The sequence below is a fragment of the Pinus tabuliformis genome, chromosome 2_2 (genome assembly GCF_031772625.1).
Source record: "Pinus tabuliformis cultivar Carrire ecotype Pingquan chromosome 2_2, CPIR1, whole genome shotgun sequence".
NCBI lineage: Eukaryota > Viridiplantae > Streptophyta > Pinopsida > Pinales > Pinaceae > Pinus > Pinus tabuliformis.
This window is the reverse complement of record NC_142300.1, coordinates 309,755,192-309,775,273: the sequence shown is the minus strand read 5'-3', so window position 1 is coordinate 309,775,273 and position 20,082 is coordinate 309,755,192.

The following is a 20,082-nucleotide window of genomic DNA, read 5'->3' as shown; positions in this document are numbered from 1 at the left end:
GCAATGTAAACTTTCAAATGGGAACTATAAAATCAAAATGGGAACTATAGCCAAAAAACCCCAAAAAACCATAAAAAGGAGTGCTAAAAATGAAAAGTGTGTATAGTGGAATGATGTTTTTTTAGGGTTAATTTTCAACATATTTAAAAAATTGCAATAAAACCATTTTTTTGTGCAAAAAATCATTATTTTTTAGGAAACAAACACACAAATGTTTTTGGTAGAATAACAATTTTATTTCCGAGGTATAATTTCAATATTTTTTAGTAATGACGATAAAGATAAAATATTGGGATATGAAACACATTAAAATTCCATTAGTTTTCATCCATGTTGTTAACCATATAATAACATGACACTAAATATTGCTAAAATTCTAATTGTTTTCAACCATAACATTAAAGATAAAAAAAAAGAATTGGAAAATTTTCAACCATAGAATTAAAAAAATCTAAGTTTTCAACGCATTTAAATCATGACGTTATGAACAAGTTACATGACTAAATTAATCAAATGTCAATACTTGTAGATTGAATGAAACATAAATTCTATCTGTAAGTTATTGTTGCATTGTCGATATTTTAAACAATAAAACTCATCATAATTAAAGCATATAATACAACAAACATAAAAATGGCTCATAACTTCATTTAACATAATATGGCAATCAAATTTTTTATTTCATGATACGATGCAAACAACAGTTATATAAACTGTCTTAGACAATTATTCAAAAATCACTCGTATTTTCTTGAACACCATCAGAATTCACATCTTCAGATGAATGATTGGATGGAGATGAAGATGTTCCATATTCTTCTCTTTCATAAACTGGTGAGCCATCAGAGTCCACATGCATTCCCACCATTTCAGGTTTCAAAATTCTTCTGGATCCATGGCTGGTTTGAGCAAACTCCCATCTCAACATCGTTTCTTTTGGTAACAACCTCTTCAAAATATCTATCGTCTTGAAACGAAGAGTTCCTCTCTTTGTTAAATTGAAGTCATAAATAAGTATGTCAACATCCTCCAATTTTAAGAGGTCTCTACAACGACGATTTATATTTTTACCCTTTCTTTTTCTCTTTCCACCAATTTTTTTACCAACTACCATATTTGGATTGTACACACCATTGAATGGGTGTGTATTTGTGGCATACCAATGTACTTAAACACCTTCAACATCTTCATTTTATGTAATGACCTTTATAACCTTCGAAACCCATAATGGATATCCATTGGGATTTCCATCTGCTAGCACTATGATCCTGCAACCATCCTATATATCATGTACTGAACCCTTGTAAACATCATCCATGGCTTCACGTTGTGCACGAGACCTTCTGGAACCAATATAAATTTATCTTTCCTCTATGTGTGAAGAATTAGTAATACTTCGAGATTGTTGCTGTTCAACAATCTTTCTTTCCTCATGTTCATTTGACACATTTTGTGGCCAAATAAATGTAGTTTTCAAAGGTATATATTCATTTGTTGTTGTTGAAATGATATCACTTTGATTATTAAAAAACGACTCCAATTAAACTAAATGAACAATATCAAGGTACTCATATGTATATCTAATACATTTTTTATTTTCTTCTAGGCAATCCGAATAATTTATATCTCTATTTTTCCTATGTGGATTATGCACTTCAAAAACTCATTGTAATAACAATAAATTTGACCCAAATATTAGATGATCTAGAATCAAATTAAAAAATGCCAAGCCTAATGACATCACCCATTTTGCGGTAGTTGAAGACTTCTTGCCCCATATTAGTGTTTTCCCCTCAATTTTTTTGATACAAAATTGATGCTGGAAGCTAAAGTCATTAAGTTGTTCAATGAATTTCTCCTCATCATGAGATCCCAGAATAAACCTTCGCATGTCAACATTTTATTCCAACACATCAAAAATAGGGTCTAGCATGTATGATTTCTTAATACATTCAATTAATGATGGTAAGCTCCCAACATCCTTCCTCCTCAATGTGATGGAAAACTGAGTGAACATCTTATCAATATGGTCATGATGGTGCCCAACAAGAAGGAAACCAACATTTACCTTCTAAAAAATTCTCAATTCAACAAGCATGTTAAGATATCCAAAAACAATCTGATTTTTGTTTTCATGACAGGTGTTGTCTAATTGTAGATACAAAACTTTAGGAAGATTACTAGACCAATGAGAAAGCACATCATGAATTATGGTTATTGTTAGGTTTTGCATCATTATCAATATTTGTAGTTTTGACATATACCCTTGGGAAAGTTTTTCCATTGAAGACCATACAACTGGCCAAGTGATACTAAATAAAATTTTCCTCCCGTAAATCTTTGGGTGTGCGAACCAAATTTGGTAGAAGTGTTTTCTTCTCGTCCATACCATCAATTAGAAAACCCAAATATTTATTTGTATTATCATAACACTTTTTTGGATGCTTGTACAACTTTTTCCTTTGACTTTTTGTCATTCATGATGCTCTTGAAGCGCTTTAAAAATGGAATCTACACAACATAAACGAAAGTGATTAATAAATACATTTTCATAGTTGATGACTATACAATTTTAAAAATTGATTTTATGAATGCTTACCTCTTTGTACCCTTTCACATTTATCCCTTTTTTATTTAAGAGTAGCGCATGTACTTCAAATTCCCATCCTTGTATTCTTAAGAATACAAACATTGTTGATTTCTTTCTTCCATATATTCACAAAATATTGATATGTAATAAATCGACCATTTCCTTTAGCACCTTTTGCATATTCTTTGTATAAGTTGTAAATTTCTCACCTTGAGAAATTATTTAGAATATGTATTGTCTCTCTATTTGGCATACACTCTTCATGATTTGAAAATATGTCTTTCATCCATGACATTGCAGCGTTTTATAATGGCACAAAATGTCGTTTATGACATACTTATAAATAAAATGTGGGATCCTTTTCCAAATTTTCTTGGATTCTTGATAGATGAAAACTACCCATTGAATGAAACATTTTGAAAGCCTTTCTATAGATAAATAAAGACCTAATATGATTATCATAACCTGACAATGTAGATTTCATGCGCCCCACTAAATTTGAATTTTGCATGCTTTTATTCACTCACAAATATCTCTTCCTTTTCTCCAATGCAAACTTGAAATGCATATGTTTCAAGCAATTCTTTTGACAACATTCACTTGAAATGAGAGCACTGATGGAACTTCTTCTCATGAGATATTATTCTCTACCCCTTGTATATCTAGAACATCTTGGATTTATATGAAAAGGTCTTCTTCTACTCGTCAATACAATATTTTCTCTCAACATCTCCATCATTGGATCATCATCATCATTATGAGGAATATTATCCTCACTATGATCATGTTTTCTTTTGAAATACTAAGTTTGAGGATATTCTTCATCTTTCCCTTCTCCAGTGCTACCCTCATAGTCCTTATAATTAGGACTAAATGGAAAATTTGACTCGATGTTTATTGGATATTCTTCATCATGTGCATTGTCAGTGTTACTCTCATAGTCCATAGGATTAAGACTACGTGGAAAATGTGACTCTTTACTTACTAGAAATTCTTCATCCTCTCGTTCGTCAATTCTAATCTCATATTCCTTATGAATAGGAATAAGTGCTTCATCCTTCCCTTCTTCACTGCTTATCTCATAGTACTTAGGATCAAGACTAAGTGATTCATCCCACCATTCATCACTACTTCTCTCATAGTCGTTAGGATTAGGAATATGTGGAAAATGTTACTCTATTTATTGGAAATTCATCATCCTACCATTTGTCACTACTACTCTTATTGCCTTTAGGATTAGGACTAGGTGGAAAATGTGACTCTCAATTTATTGGAAATTCTTCATCGTCGCCTTCATCACTGCTTCTCTCATAGTCTATAGGATTAGGACTAAATGGAAAATGTAACGCTTGATTTATTGGAAATTTTTCATCTTGGCCTTACCCACTACTTCTCTCATAGTTCGTAGGATTATGACTAAGTGGAAACAATGCCTCTCTATTCACTTGAAATTCTTGATCATGCTCTTCAACACTGCTTCTCTCATAGTCCATAGGATTAGGACTAAGTGGAAACCATGACTCTTTATTTATTTGAAATTATTCATCATGGTGTTCATCAATGTTTCTCTCACAGTCCATAGGATTAGGACTATGTCGAAACCGTGACTTTCTATTCATTTGAAATTCTTCATCATGATCATCATCACTCTTTCTCTCATAGTCCACAGGATTAGGACTAAGCGGAAATCACGTCTCTTTATTTATTTGAAAGTCTTCATCATGCACATTGTCATGGTTGCTCTCATAGTCCATAGGATTAGGACTAAGTGGAAACCATAACTCTTTATTTATTTAAAATTCTTCATCCTGCCCTTCATTAGTGCTACTCTCATAGTCGTTAGGATTAGGACTAAGTGGACGATTTGGCTCTCTATTCATAGTGAAATAATTTCCATTATATTCATTAATATGAATAGAGTTGGTATGCGATGAACATGTTGATGCCTCACAAAGTTAAAATTCACTATCAGAAGAATCTGTGCGTTTCAAACAAAAGAGGTTGAATGATACAAATGAAATTGCTCGTAATGATAACATATAGCTTGAAGAATGAAAATTTCCTCCAAAGTTTCCCTCTAAAATTTTTGGCTGAAAATTTTCCCTCCAAAAATTTCTTCTCAAATTTATTGAAAATTTTTAACTAAACTAATTTTTTCTTATGAAATTAATCTTTTAAACTAAATATTTAAATTAAAATTGTAAACTAAATCTTTTACCTAAATTATTTTTTTACTTAGACTATATAGCATTTACTAGACAATTAAATATTTCTTTTAATTTTCATTATATATTCTATCACACATTTAAAATAAATTGCTATATCACCATAAAATGATTTATTTTTTAAGTTTTTATAAAAAAAGAATTATATTGCATTCACCATGTAGTAAAACAATTCTGTAATGTTTGCTTTATCCTAAATTACTCTATCTCTGTAACAATATTTGTATGTTAAACTTTTTATAAAAATAAATTAATACCACATTCACCATGTGGTAAAACAATTATGTAATTTCCGCTATATCATAAAATTCATTATCGTTATTCCTTACATCACATCAAGGCTTTTTGAGGTTCATTAAAAGACTTGGTGATTTTGTGGATCAGCTACATTTTTATCAACAACATATTAGACGAAATATTCTCGCATTTCAAAGGTTAGTTTCCCTTTTGTTGTGTGCAAGTATTAAACTCCCATAGTTTTACTAGTAGTTATGTGTCAATTGGTTTGTTATCTTCGTGTAAATACCAGACAAAAAACATATTCTTGTAAAATAATATTTACATTTGTATTAATGAAATTTAGATTTCTTTTAGAAAATAACAATTTAGATGAGCTAGGCTTATCCGACATCCCTGTGGTAGGTAGGAGGCCACTACATCAACAATGGGTGTGGCGGGGACAAACGTGCCTAGTAGTGGTACCCACCCCCATAGCCCAATCCACCAAGGGTGAGGGTCAATTCTGAGAATTTGGCTTCCACCCCCACGAGCCCGTTGGGTCACAAGGATGGGGTGAGATAGGGCTATGTGAATTGGGCCTCCACCGCCACAGTTTAAATAGGCCTCCACCCTAACGGGCCCGTATGCAGCCCCTCCCACCCCACCCCCACAGCGGTGGAAGCCTACTTAACCCATGAGGGTGGAGGCCTGATTCTGAGAATTGTGACTCTAACCCCATGGTCCTGTTCGGCCGTAGGGATGAGATAGGAGGGGGTTGCGTCCTTCTTGCCCCCTGTGGCCCAATGGACCCATGTGGGTGGCAGGCCATTTTAAAAAACAAAAAAAAAATTCACCCCCACAGACACGTTGGGCCTCAAGTGTGGGGAGGGAGAGTTTTACGTCCCTTCCACCTCATCCCACCAACCCAATGGGCCGATGTGGGTGGTGGGCCATTTTTTATTTATTTTTGTTAACGTTATGTTTTAAAAATTATTTATGATTTATGATTATTTATCATTTTTAGATTTTGTTTCGTTTTGTTTATTTACCTAAGCTATTTTTTTGTAATATATATATGTGTATATTTTTTGTAGGAAAATTGCATCAAGGAAGAATTATATCAATCTTTCTGGACCAAAGACTGCTAAAATTAAAGGTGCATCAACAAAAAATATTGTTGAATGAACCAAACCTTAGCTAATAAGTACAAATCTGTCAAGTGCCTCAAGCGATAAGAAAATGATTTCATATGAGAAGAAATCATAATAAGTGAATCATACATAACATATATGGTATGTGCACGATAGAGAAGGCAAACAACATCTGCAGATATATCTATATGTTGACATCCCTAACAATAGTGGAATTTATAAGATGCTAGGAAAAGTACTAGACATGTATTTGATACCGGACACTGAAATTGTTTATGTACTTACAAAACTGCCCAAGTCACATGGAAAGATTAAATATTAGTTATCATTATCAATGTATGACACGATGGAGAAATCTAAAAAGATGTGTAAACAAATCATCAATGGTATTGCACAAAATATTGTAAGTATTTTTATTTTTATTTATATGTTTTTCATTATTGTAACTGTATCATTATATTTTTATAACTTAGTTTTTATTGACATATAATATTTTGTTTGAAAATTTTTTATTGAAAATCTTTCAATATGTTGGGAGGTATTTATTTTATGAATGTTGTTAGCAGTTTCTACTCAGGGTCAGAATAAGGTATGGCAAACAACCGAGAAATAGTAATTCATGATGCTACAAAACTACATCCAGGGGATCAGTAAAAAATGCCTATAGTGGATAAATCTGGCAAAGGTGGACATGTTACTTTCGAAGATGGGAAATTTGAAACTGGTGCTGAAGGATATGTTTCCATTAGTGACGATGAGATTAGAATTGATCTTAGAAAGGAGAAGAGCCATAAAATACCAAAAGTAAAAAATCCGAAGAATGTCTATGTTCCATTTTATGATGAGAATGTTACTTATCTAGTAGAAAAGAGGAGGATGAAAATAAAATTTTATCATTCTCAAATAGTTAAGGTGTTGCAAAACCAGCTCCCAAAAAGATAGAAAAGATAGATCAACGCCTTAGAAATAAGCCTCTTCGAGGGGAAATCCTCATTTTCATTACACAAATGAACATTTCTTAGATTATACAAATGACAAGACCTCCTTTATATATATAGGAATCTAAAGGGTGATAATATAATTAGAGCCGAGAAAACAATAATAATTTAAGGGCACAATAATAACAATAGTGGGGTTCTATGGGGCACAATAATAACGATATGGGAACTACATGGGTACAACAATATAATAAGGGGGTTGTACTAATAACAATAACAGGTTGCACTAGTAGTATAGGGACCTAGCATGCCCTTCTCCTTCAAAAAGTGTTTTCCTCAATGCTTGAGTAGTTCTTGATGCTTCTATATAAAATTCTCATCCTTCCATGTGGAATCTTCAGCAGGTAAGTTCTTCCACTTGATGAGATACTCTAAAATTGATCGATTTCGTAGCTGTCGAATTCTTGGTTCTTTGAATGTTTCAGGTTCCAATATGATTTTTTCTTCCATGTCATGTTCTAGAAACTTTTGAATGAGTTCCCACCGTGGTTCGCCATTCGTCCATTCATCTCTTGCTTTGTTTATCAAATTTGGTTGGATAATTATACCAACCTCTACCATTTCTACAACCGTATGTTCAATTTCACTCCTTTGGGAATATGGATATTTATAAGGCTTGATGTTTGGAGGAACACCTCCTGGAATCAAATGAATAGCATGATCATGATCACGAATACGTGGGAGACCTTTGGGAGTCTCAAATACCTTGGAATGATTGTCCAAGACTTTTTAGAGATCTGGAGAAATAGATGATTTCGATGTGGGAAGCATTAGCGAACATAATTGTGCAATTACACCTCATTGTTCTTTCTTTAGAAGCCTTTTTGTTCTGTTAGAGCTAATTATCTTTCATGGTTTCCCTGTGATACACCTTAATTCAACTTCCTTTCCTTCCAAAGAAAATTTCATCAAAAGTTCTTGAAAATTAAAAGCTATTGTACCCAATGATTGTAGCCATTGGACTCCTAGTACAACATCACTACCACCCAATGGAACGGAAAGCATTGGGCTATTCAATACATATTCTCCCATGGATAGCTTGATATTATGGCACTTTCCAGAGAAATTTATGGTTCCTCCACTTACAACTGTCACTTGACACTCTGGTGCTGGATATAACAAGCAATTCAATTCCTTGGCTATCTTACAATGAATAAAATTATGGGTACCACCCGAATCAATCAACACTGTTACCTTTTTCTTCTTGATATGTCCTTCCATTTTTATAGTTTGATGAGTGGTAATTCCAACCAATGCATTACAAGGTATGGTCAGATTCATTTCTTCTTTCTCCAGGGTTGGTTACTGCTGAGTATCATTTTCTTTTAATGTTTCTTGATACTTTTCATCCTGATATATCACTGCTTGAAACTTCTTCTTCTTGATATGTCCTTCTATATTGAGAGTTTGAGGAGTGGTAATTCCTGCCATTGCAATACAGGATCTGCTTGGATTCATTTTTTCTTTCTCTAAGGTTGGTTCCCAATGTATATCCTATTCTTTTAATGTTTCTTGATCCTTTTCGTCATTAGGAGGCCTTTCTTGTAGCAACTTTGTCCCATCTTCCTTCAAACCTTTCATGTCTTTCTTCAAATATTCCATGTCTTTCTTCCAATATGCTTTCACACCATCGATATCAGCTTCCATGGCATAGGTACAACTATTTATCTTTTGCTTCTGTAGAATATCATTTACCCTTATATTCAATTTTTTTAAGTCCTCAATGTGCTCTTCCATTGAACCCTTTTGTTTGAGATTTATCAATTAGCTAAAAAAGGTGTTGCTCTTTGTATCCTCCTAATGTGCTATCATTTCCTCCATTAAAATTGACCATGTGACAAGCGGTTTACGAGAACAAATCCCTTTATGCCATAAAAATTGATTCAGTTCTAAATAATTACATGTAATACATACCTTTTGTAACAGTGGTACACCATGTAGATCAAAATATTTCTCCATCTGTAGTATCCAATTTACCGGATCCTTGCCATCAAACATCCTCATCTCATTTTTTCTTGATTTTAAGATCTCGATCTTGAAACAACTATAACTCTGTAAGTTTGGATCCTTAAGTTCTGAAATTTTAGCCTGTAATATCCCTTTGAGTCCTCTTTCTAACTCCTCAAATCTGATCGCAATTGGATTACCAAAGAAATATGTATTCCAAATATCCCACGATGACTGAATTATAGACTTAGTTCAATAGAGTGAACTTGTATGACGTGCCACATGTCACTGTTTTAGCCTTAGGTTCCAAAAATTATAAAAAAAAAATGTAGTCCGTCCTCTTTCTTTAACTTCTGACGAAATTTCAATTTGATGCTCAGAGAGAAAGTTAGGACAATTTTCCCAAGGTCATTTGTTTAGGATTTAATTCGAGAGTCTGCAAAAGCCCTAACTTCCTCAGATCATATATCTGAAAATATAGAGATACAAGATCTGACATTTGGACCCAAGGATTAGACCGATTTCTTCTCAAATGGGTTTTTGTTTTAGCTTTTGAAACTTTGTAGAGAAAACCTTATAGAAAAAAATCCACGATGACCTGTTTTAGATGAAATTCTGGAGCTTGCAAAAACCCTAAATTCCTCAAATCATATCTCCAAAAATATACTCATACAAGATCTGAAATTCGTACCCGAGGTTCAGCCAGGTTTTCTCTCAAATCGATTTCTTTTAGCTTCTAAAACGTTGCAGGAAAAAAGTTATAGTGAAAATTCCAAGATGACCTATTTGGAGTAGCGAAACCCTAGAACCCAAAGCTCTGATACTAAATGTTATGAAACTAGCTCCCAAAAAGATAGAAAAGATAGATCAATGCCTCCGAAATAAGCCTGTTTGATGGGGCAACCTCCTTTACATTACACAAATGAACAATTCTTAGATGATACAAATGAGAAGACCTCCTTTCTATATATAGGAATTTAAGGGGTCATAATATAATCAGAGCCGACATAACAATATTAATGTAAGGGCACAATAATAACAAGAGTGGGCTTATATGGGGCACAATAATAAAAATATGGGGACTACATGGGCACATCAATATAATAAGGGGGTTGTACTAATAACAATAAGGGGTTACACTAGTAGTATAGGGACCTAACACAAAGCCAACTCTGAAGATCCTAGTGAAAATTCAAAAGAAAGAAGGGAAATCATTACACGAGGCACTAATTTAGAGGATGAAATTATTAAAACAAAACAAAATTCCATTCCACATAACTTGAAAAAGACAAACTTAATTGATGGTGGTCATACATTTTAGCTTAATTCCAGAGAAATCTATAAGCCAAGTGAAGGACAATTTAAATATCAAATCAGAAAGCCACACCATCTGCATGTTCACAACTTGAAGACATTGATGAGGTGCAATCCATATGATCATGTGGTTGATTATGTGCTTCTTATTGATCCAGTTCAAGTTCCCAGTAAAAAAGCATTTGATAAGTCAAAATGTTTTGAATACAATTATTATGTGCTTGAGGGAACCAATATGTAGAAGCTCAAAGGAAATTGATGGAGGAATATCCCAATAACCCACATTTTGAAACAATGAAATATATCATTTATGCTGGTTTATCAAATAAAGAAGAAAGTTTACTTGAATGGTATCATAATACAGATAATAAGTATATGATGTCTATGACTTTCGTCCAAAAGGTTATATTTATTCATAATGAATTTTAAGAAAAATGTGGCGGGGATTAGATAAATGTTAGTCTAGAGTTTCAAAAGGAATGTTGTATGGAAATAGGCTATCAAATTGAGGAAAACATCAATTCAAAAGACGATAAAGTACAATCTGGTATATCTATAAGTATTGATAATATTTTCCAATTCGCATTTATAACTGGAGACATATGGGAATTGATTAATGAATTTTTTAGCATGTGGGATAATATTGGCATTAAAAACTAGAAGGTCAAAAAGTCAAAACCATTGATATGTAGCAGTAATAAATAAGGTCCTGAAATGAAGGAGCTTCTAGAAGATTTGACTATCACACCTTGGAGAGCATTGAAAGGAGTGAAGGATGAAAAACTTTTCAAACTAATATTATCTCGTGTCAAGTGAGGGGAACTATCATTGGACGAAATGTGTGAGAAATTTCAAAAGTAAGTTTGTTCACTAATTTTTACTTATTTCTAGGTTATAATTCTCTTTTAAATATAACACATTGTTCTTGGTAGTATTTGGTATGGATATCATTATATTAATTTTTTTTCACTTTATCTATTCAATTTAAAAGGTTTACATGAATACAAGAACAAATGGTTAAATTGTTGAATAAAGATAGTTGGGATGATGTTGTACGCAACTAGCTAGATTCAAGTTGTACTTCAACACTAAAAGATTTTTATCTTGGCTTTGAAAATGTATGCTGATTTATACATTCAATTTTGTTCATCTGTATGATATTTTTATTTTATAACTTATACATATATTTGTTTATTTTGTTGAAGATGAGGAAATATTAAAATGGAGCACTAGATACTTTCAGAAGCTTTATTGAAAAAATTAAGATCGAAAGACTCAAAAAGTAGCATCTTAGGAATGTTAAACTTGATGCAAATCTTACTCATTTCATTTGGAATGGGCTTGACACTATTAAATATCAAGTAATACAAGGTGAATGTGAAGACATTGCTAAAATCATACCTAAAAGATATTATTCCCTAGTTATTACAATATTCACCATGGTTTCAATATCCCAAACATTGACTATGATAGTTACCCTTATACTTATCAATCTCTTAGTAAAGTGGTTGCAGGATTTGTAGAAGTCACATCATCACCATTATGGAGATTTGTGACATTTCATTCAGACACACAATTGGCAATGTTATTGACAAGCTTCAAGTGGAAAGAAAACTCAATGATGTAACTTACATGGTAAGACGTTGAAATTGTATGTTTGATTAATGTTAAAAAAATCATTTATGTACTAGTTAAATGAAATTTTACTATTTTATGTTACAGGAAAAAGTCAAATTATCAATTATAAATGATTATGAGTTCATCCATATTGATAATTGGACAAAAGATGATATTTATAAGTCTATGCTTCTTAATCAGGTAGATGGAAAGAGTCATAGCCAAGTACTGGTTTATGACGTTGTTGTGAAAAAACTAATATATGAAGATAAAGAATGAAAAGGAAAGATATTTAGAATTTATAAAAAACCACAGTCATTTATTAACTATCTTATAGAATTATGTTCAAATGAAGGATATTGGGTTCTGGACATATTTTGAGGCTGAGGTAAGTTTTATTATATAGAATTGAATTTCAATATCTTATTTCTTAATCTATATGTAATTACACTAATTTAATTCATTATTTATTTTGTGCTTGATGATTAGGTACAACACTAGCATGTTGCCTAAAAAAAGGAAGAAATTTCATTTCCATTGAAAAAGACCTAGTACAGTGCCAATTTATTCAATAAAGAATTAATGCTCTTCAATTTCTTCTAGATGCAATGCAAGAAATTGGGTTGAGGAAAGGTGATTTTAATGAATCACATGGGGAAAAAATGCAAAGGAACCTCAACCACCATTTGATGGAGTGATTGGAAAGGTATACATTGGGAGATTCGCATACATCGAAGATCCATCATAAGAGGAAAATGAGCAAAATGAAGCAGAAAAGATTGTGGCAGAAGACAATTATGAAACTCTAGAGGATGAAGAGTTCGGATTATGTGATATTATTGATTAAAATTAAGTTATGCTTGGAAATCAAGCTCATTTTTTGTAACTATTAATTAGTTATACTTGTAATGTTTTGAATTTGACATTTTATGAGAAGAATAAGTATTTAGTTAATGTTATTATATGTTCAATATTTGTATTATGTTATTTTGTCTTTAATTTTTATGTGGATCATTATTTTTTTGAGAAAACTCTAATTATTATTATTTTTTGACATGAAATTCATTAAAATTATATTATTTAATGAACTTTTGTTATATTTTTTCTATAAAAATTATGACTTGACATGTCATTTCTAGCAAACAATTATGAGAATGTGTAATTTTTTTGTTATATTTATGTTCAAAATGTTTATTTTTATGTCAATTGTTAAAAATTATTATTTTTTTACACACAATTATTCAATGTGCATTGAAAAAAATTAATGATATATAAATATGTAGAAAAAAGAAAATTTAAAATATCGACCTTCTTCTTTAGCTATGCAAAAAGATAAAGACCTCACTACAAAACAAAGGTTAAAATAAAAACAATAAAATATGAAGAAGAAGAAGACCACTTCAAAAATTATTAAATTTAGAAAATAATTATTTACATTTAATAAATTAGAAAATTTGAAGTAAAAAAAAAAGCCTTCTAAAAAAAGGGTCTCATACGAAATCATTTTTTTTTTAAATTAGCATGCAAATCACTAACATTATAAAAACTGATCTACATGAAAAAAATTAAAGTGTTAAAAATTATGTTATATATATATATATATATATATATATATATATATATATATATATATATATTTGTGTGTGTGTATTCGGCATCACCACTTTTCAAAATCGATTTATTTTTCTCTACCTCAACCAAATAGATAATCGTATAAGTTCTCATTTCAAGGTTTACATTGTTAGCTCCAATCTATAGGACTATATCAAAATATTGATATACAAACCAACTTATTGCTCATGCTATCTGTTAAATCCTAGCTGACCTTTCAAGCATCTTTCTCTTTCTCCTAACACCGAAATGAAACAACTAATTGGTATTGAATAGATCGATATCCTGTACAAATCAAGAAGAGTACCATAAATATGTTGCGATGGAAAAGATTTGAGACCCTATTTCCTTAATAGTAATATCTAGTAGAGTGGGGCTTGTCATTTTCAATGTATTTGTAGGCATATTAGGTTAGTGACAAGGAAATTGATACTAGGTTAGTTTTGAATATTGGAATTATCGAGTGTGATATTCAATTCTAACCATAAAATATGTGTGACTTATATGTTAATTCAAAATTCGAAGACTGTATGATAATTTTTCACTCTCAACTATAATCTTTGAAGAGGATTTCAGAGAACCACTACATTTTTCAATTTAATCCAATTGACCTTTATTTTCTGAATATAGAATCACTTAAATATGGAAGAGTCAGTAACCTGATATGCTACATATCCATACGTATAACTAGCACAACCGTGTTGGGGTAAGCCATAAGTATGATGAACATTACCCGGAGATATTAGAAATCAAAATTATTTCACGAAATACTTGCTATGTTACATTAAAATCAATATTCAAATTCATCACGAGTTACATAAGCAAACATAGGAGACTCCTTTGCCCATATAAATAAAGGAGAGTTGGCATGCTTAGACTGGCTCTAACAGAAAGAATATATATATATATATTAAAAATAGGCATTAAGGTTGTAACGAGAATAGGAAAATCGAATGCTTTCTGTTATACAAAAGGACTTATATTATTCTTGAAAAGTTACCCGAAAAATTGGCTTCCATGCAGTCATGATTCTTCTAAAAAAAATTGGCATTGAGGTCTCATCTAGAAAATAGTAGTTTCTAACTTGCATTAGTTTTTTCTCAACAATTCCTACTCCTCCTAAATTTTTCAATGTTCCTTCCAAATGAAGGCATCAACGTGCAGCATATGGATTCCTTCCTTGGAATTTCTACTTTATTTGACTATCGACAGAGGATAAAGTATATATATATAATGGGACCTTGTCCTAACAACTCATACGTGTTATATTTATATTGTTTCTTATCTCTATTGAATTTAAAAATTCATGGGTCTATGTTCATTTTGGAAATGTTTATATTAAATAAAACTTTGATACTGAAGTTGCATACCCATGGCTTCTTCCGAGATACTACTAGACTCAAGCCTTATTACTGTGTCTTTTTTTAAAGTAATTTTACAAGAGGAAAAGAATGGTATTATTTTCTATATGTTTTATAGCTATCAGTTATTTTTATTAGGGTTTTAATGCCTAACAAATGGGGTCTTTCTCTGAGTTTAAATATTGTATTACCATTTTTCTGTGTTGAAAACATTATGGATTTTCGTGTTTGCTTTTTCTAAAAGATTAATTACCTGGAAATTATTTCACTTAAATATTGTCCTCATCTGCTAGCACTCACAATGTGATTCTCTATTTTCTTCTTTTTATTTTTCGAGTTACTCTTTTCATAAACGCTTGTTAAAGAATGATACTACCTTTCTACTTGGATTTATTTTTGGTTTCTTATTATAACTATAACTCCACGAGGGTTCACTAGGATAGTATACAATGTGCATGAGGATCGTACCAATTGATTGGTCCATTCTAAACTGATAGCTTATGTACTAACCCTAGTTGCATCTTTGTTTACATTAAGGATACTTTACCGATGTGGTTATGAATATATATACCTTTTTTTCAAACATTTCACATCATAAGCAATATCAATTTTATCGTTATTATAGATAAATTAATCATTCTATTTATATCTTAACACAATTATTATTGTAGTTCAATTAACTCTTATATGAGGCGATCGAGTCTTACCAATAAAATTTCATATTTGGGGTGATTACACAAACACTACTATTCAATGTGTCCTCGCTGTGGTAACAAAAGGGGGTAATAGCTTCTTTCCTTTTCATTTCTTTTTCCTTTGACGGGAAAAAAATATACTCTCTTAAATAAAACTTTGACAGCGTGGTCCCCAAATCTCTCTCCATATCTTGTGATTGGCATTTGTGAGTGAAATTCCAACTTTTAGAAGGAATTTGGTAGAGTGTGCTCTATAAATTTGCGCACTTCTTCTGCAACACTAGTATACTATTTTTTTCATTCTTACTATCAAAATTTTAGTTTACGCAATCTAAAACTGCTCCTCTAGCTCCAGATAATTTCACTGGTCATTACTAATGAAATTACGTCCATGGAATTGCTTCCATTTGTTCTATTGAACAAGTTACACTCATAATCTATTGTTTTCGATAATTTAAGAATGGTTGGTGGTGGTTATAGTGATATTTTCTCTGGTTTTCCTTTCATTAAGATTAACATCTAAATTTTTAGCTGCTCACTTTAGAAGTATACATTTAAATTTCCATACTTACAAATTTCCAGAAATCGATAACTCAAACTAAATATTCCTTAATTAGATTAAAGATACTAGCAATGCGTATTCCATTTCAAATGTTGACTACCATCATGATGTAGTATTGCATATTTACTTGGTCCCCAAATCATCTAAATCATATTTGTAGCACACATGCATATTTCTCCTATGGATTTTTATATACGCAACTTATGATTTTGGTGCTTTTCTTGCAATCTACGATGAAGAGATTTTCTAGATAAATATGGATATCCCTTTAGAAAAATATTCCTTCATAGATAATAATAACATATGTGATTGACCATGTACACATGTAAAATTTTATGCAGATAATTGTGGTAAAATTTAGTCTTTAATACATACATATGGGAATTCATACTCAATAATAATATACAAATAAAATAGTAATTAAACCTTGTATGTGAGTTATAGTATAATCTATTGTATACATAGATGCATCATTTTTCCTAAGCACAGTTAGCGCATATCATTTCATGTTAGTATACCATATAGTAATTAAACCTTGTATGTGAGTTATAGTATAATCTATTGTATACATAGATGCATCATTTTTCCTAAGCACAATTAGCGCATATCATTTCATGTTAGTATACCATTTAGATTTCAGTAGCAATACATAAACAAGACATGGTTACTAATGATAGCTAATTCTTAAGAAATATTTAGGACTTAAACACGTTCCTCCCAACCTTGATTTGTATTCTACAATTCCCCCGAGACAAGATCTTATTTCCTTCTCGGAAACCCCTGCCATTCTTGAAAGGATTTTTTTTCTTAGAATTTTTTCCCCCAATCAGATTTTAGCAGCATCCTGCTTTAAGGTCTACCAAATTTTGCCTTGGTATTTTTGTTTTAGTTTTTTTGAGAAATATACTTTTCTTTTTCTCTAAAGCATTATTTTCTCTCCTGTAGTGCTTTATTCCACACCACTTAGTATTTCTCTCCAACTAAGTGATCAACATAACTTTTCTATCCCATTATGTTGATTTTATGTTATTGTTCTCCTAAGGATTTGTTTTGATACTATTTTAGGAAGGTCCATCATGTGGACTTGACCACAAGAACTTTTTTATGTTGACAAGAATTATTCTACACTCTAGTGCTCCTCTTGAATATTCCCAAGCAATTTATTTATTAATTTAATACAATTTCATCACAATATAGGTCTCATCATGGCCTCCCTTTCCATTAAATCCCATAATAGTTCAATGTATAGAGATAGTAACTGTTTAAAAAGAAAATCCATAGGGGTATTACATAAGTCTATAGGCTATAGTAAACTTTGTAGACTCTTGCTATTGGGATTTTGCATACAGTTCCTACGGAGCCACTGTTAAATATGAGAAAGGATTTCTTGCATTCAAAGCTTGATGAAATTTTTTTCCTTTTGTCCCTGACCTATAAGAATGTTAACCTTTTTTAAATATCTAATACTTACTCGAGTTACAACATTTTCATGCTTTGAAATTCTAATAGCATGTGTCCTTGTGCGTGTGTATATATATATGTGTGTGTGTGTGTGTGTGCACGTGTGTGTGCATATTATAGGTTTAATTACAAGTCAACTAAACCCATTTCTTTTGCTTTTGTTTTATGTTAGATAATTGACCCACTCTCTTTTCTCAAAGAGGAATGAGTGTTGCCTGCTCTTGGTTCTCGTTCCCTTAGTTGTATGTTTTAAAATAGAGATAACTAGGGTCTAAAACTTTAGAGAATAACCTCAGGTCTCCTATGTATCATTTCTATAGTTTTGATGTCATTTTCAGTATACATACACATATATATTTTTCACAAAGACCAACAATCCTAAACAAGTTGTCTCTAACTCATTAATAAAAAAAAAACTTAAATAATACTAACTCTGACAAAATAAACAAAATATTTCTATCTGGCACAATTCTCATTCATGTTCCTACCTCAATCTTAAACTAACTTTGAGACTTCACATACTTAATACAAAATCATAGACAAAATAAATACTTACCTAAAATATATCGAAATAAAATAAAATCAACCGCATTCCCCCAACCATTGTCAAGCACAAGTGTCTTCCTACTAGTTTTAGCCACATGTCCTTTGTTTATCTCCCACTTCTACCTTGATTTTTAATTTAGAGTCTCTTTTTGTCCTACAATATTCCTTTAAAACATCTTCCATGGATGACATTTTTCTCCAGCCATTATAGCTCTAGTGGCGAGAGGAACTGAAAGAGGTCATGTGCCTTTGTAAAATGGAGGATTTTTATTTTTTTTTGTCTGTGTTTTTGGTCATTTCTTTGAACCTAACTAATTCTAATTATTTCCTAGAAGTTAGGAGCCTAAATACTGAAGTGGTGGATCCTCTAAGTAAAAACAAATTGTTTTGTTAAGAGAAATTAATATTTATAGTCTACTAAAATGTTCACTTTTTAACTTTTCGCTTTTCTAACTTTTAAGCTACATATCAAACCTATAAAATCATAAGTCTTATGTAAAACTTATTCCACTAGGGGTTTTACACATAAACCTAAAATATTTTATTATTAAGGAATTTAGACTTCTGTGATCCATAACATTGTTTATATAATCTTCGGCAAAATCACATAACCAAACTTTTGTCGACGCGTTTCGAACCAACCAGTGTGGTTCATCGTCAGGACAAGTTGAAGAACCAATCCGGCTTAGCTTGATTAAATAGAGTGTGCAGAGACTCCAACGGCTATAATGCTAACGGCTAATTTTGACCTAATGAACCTAGTCAAACCACTAATTTTATTATTAATATTCTTAGAAATAGCTAAAACAATTCATTTGTTAATTTGAGTATAATATAATATTTATATAATCCATTTTTTATTATTTAAATATAACGGTCATTAATAAATTATATCTCGTATAATAGTACATATTTATTAAATAATTTATATATATTATTATTCCAATATTATTTAAATACAAATAAATAGTATTAAATTACTATTATTCTAAGTTACATTAGGTAATTGAGTATTTATTTAATAATAATTATCTAAATCTAATGGTCCAAAGGTAAACTCTAATATATCATTTTTAATTAATTATTTAATTATAATGGCCCATTCGAAATTAAACCAATAAGTTAAATACAATAATTTATGTTTATTCAATAATCTATATAATTTATAATTCCAATATTATTAAAATAAATAGTATTCTTGTTAAATCATTATTATTTAATTACATTAGGTAAATACCATAACTAAAGTACATGTTTATTAATAATAGTATATCAAAATATATAACTAACTCAAACTAACTCAATATTATCGGTATATCATATATTTATATCAAACCTAAAGGTCATATTGTTAAACTAGATCTCCTCTTATAATTAATTTTAATAATTTATATTCATTAAATAATCAATATTCATTCACTAAAAAACTATGTCATTAGGTAAATAAATTATTACTTATAAGGTTTAAAAAGGGTTTTTTAGTTAAATATATAAGAAATTAGTTAAAGGGAAAAACTAAAGGAATGGTAGAATTAAATATAAATGCATAAACAAAAATTTTTTTAATCTAATTGTAATATACCCCCTAGTATCATAAACGGGATAAGGTTAATACAATACTTAGCCCGAAAATACTAAATCACTTATTAATAACTCATACACTCCATAATAATAGGATTAATCTGCCAAAAACACACCTTAAGGAGAGGGAAGACAGAGACCGTAAGACCTAACAAAAGGGGAATGAGTAGGCTAGGAAGACAAGGCCGGGACCCAGCAATTGCT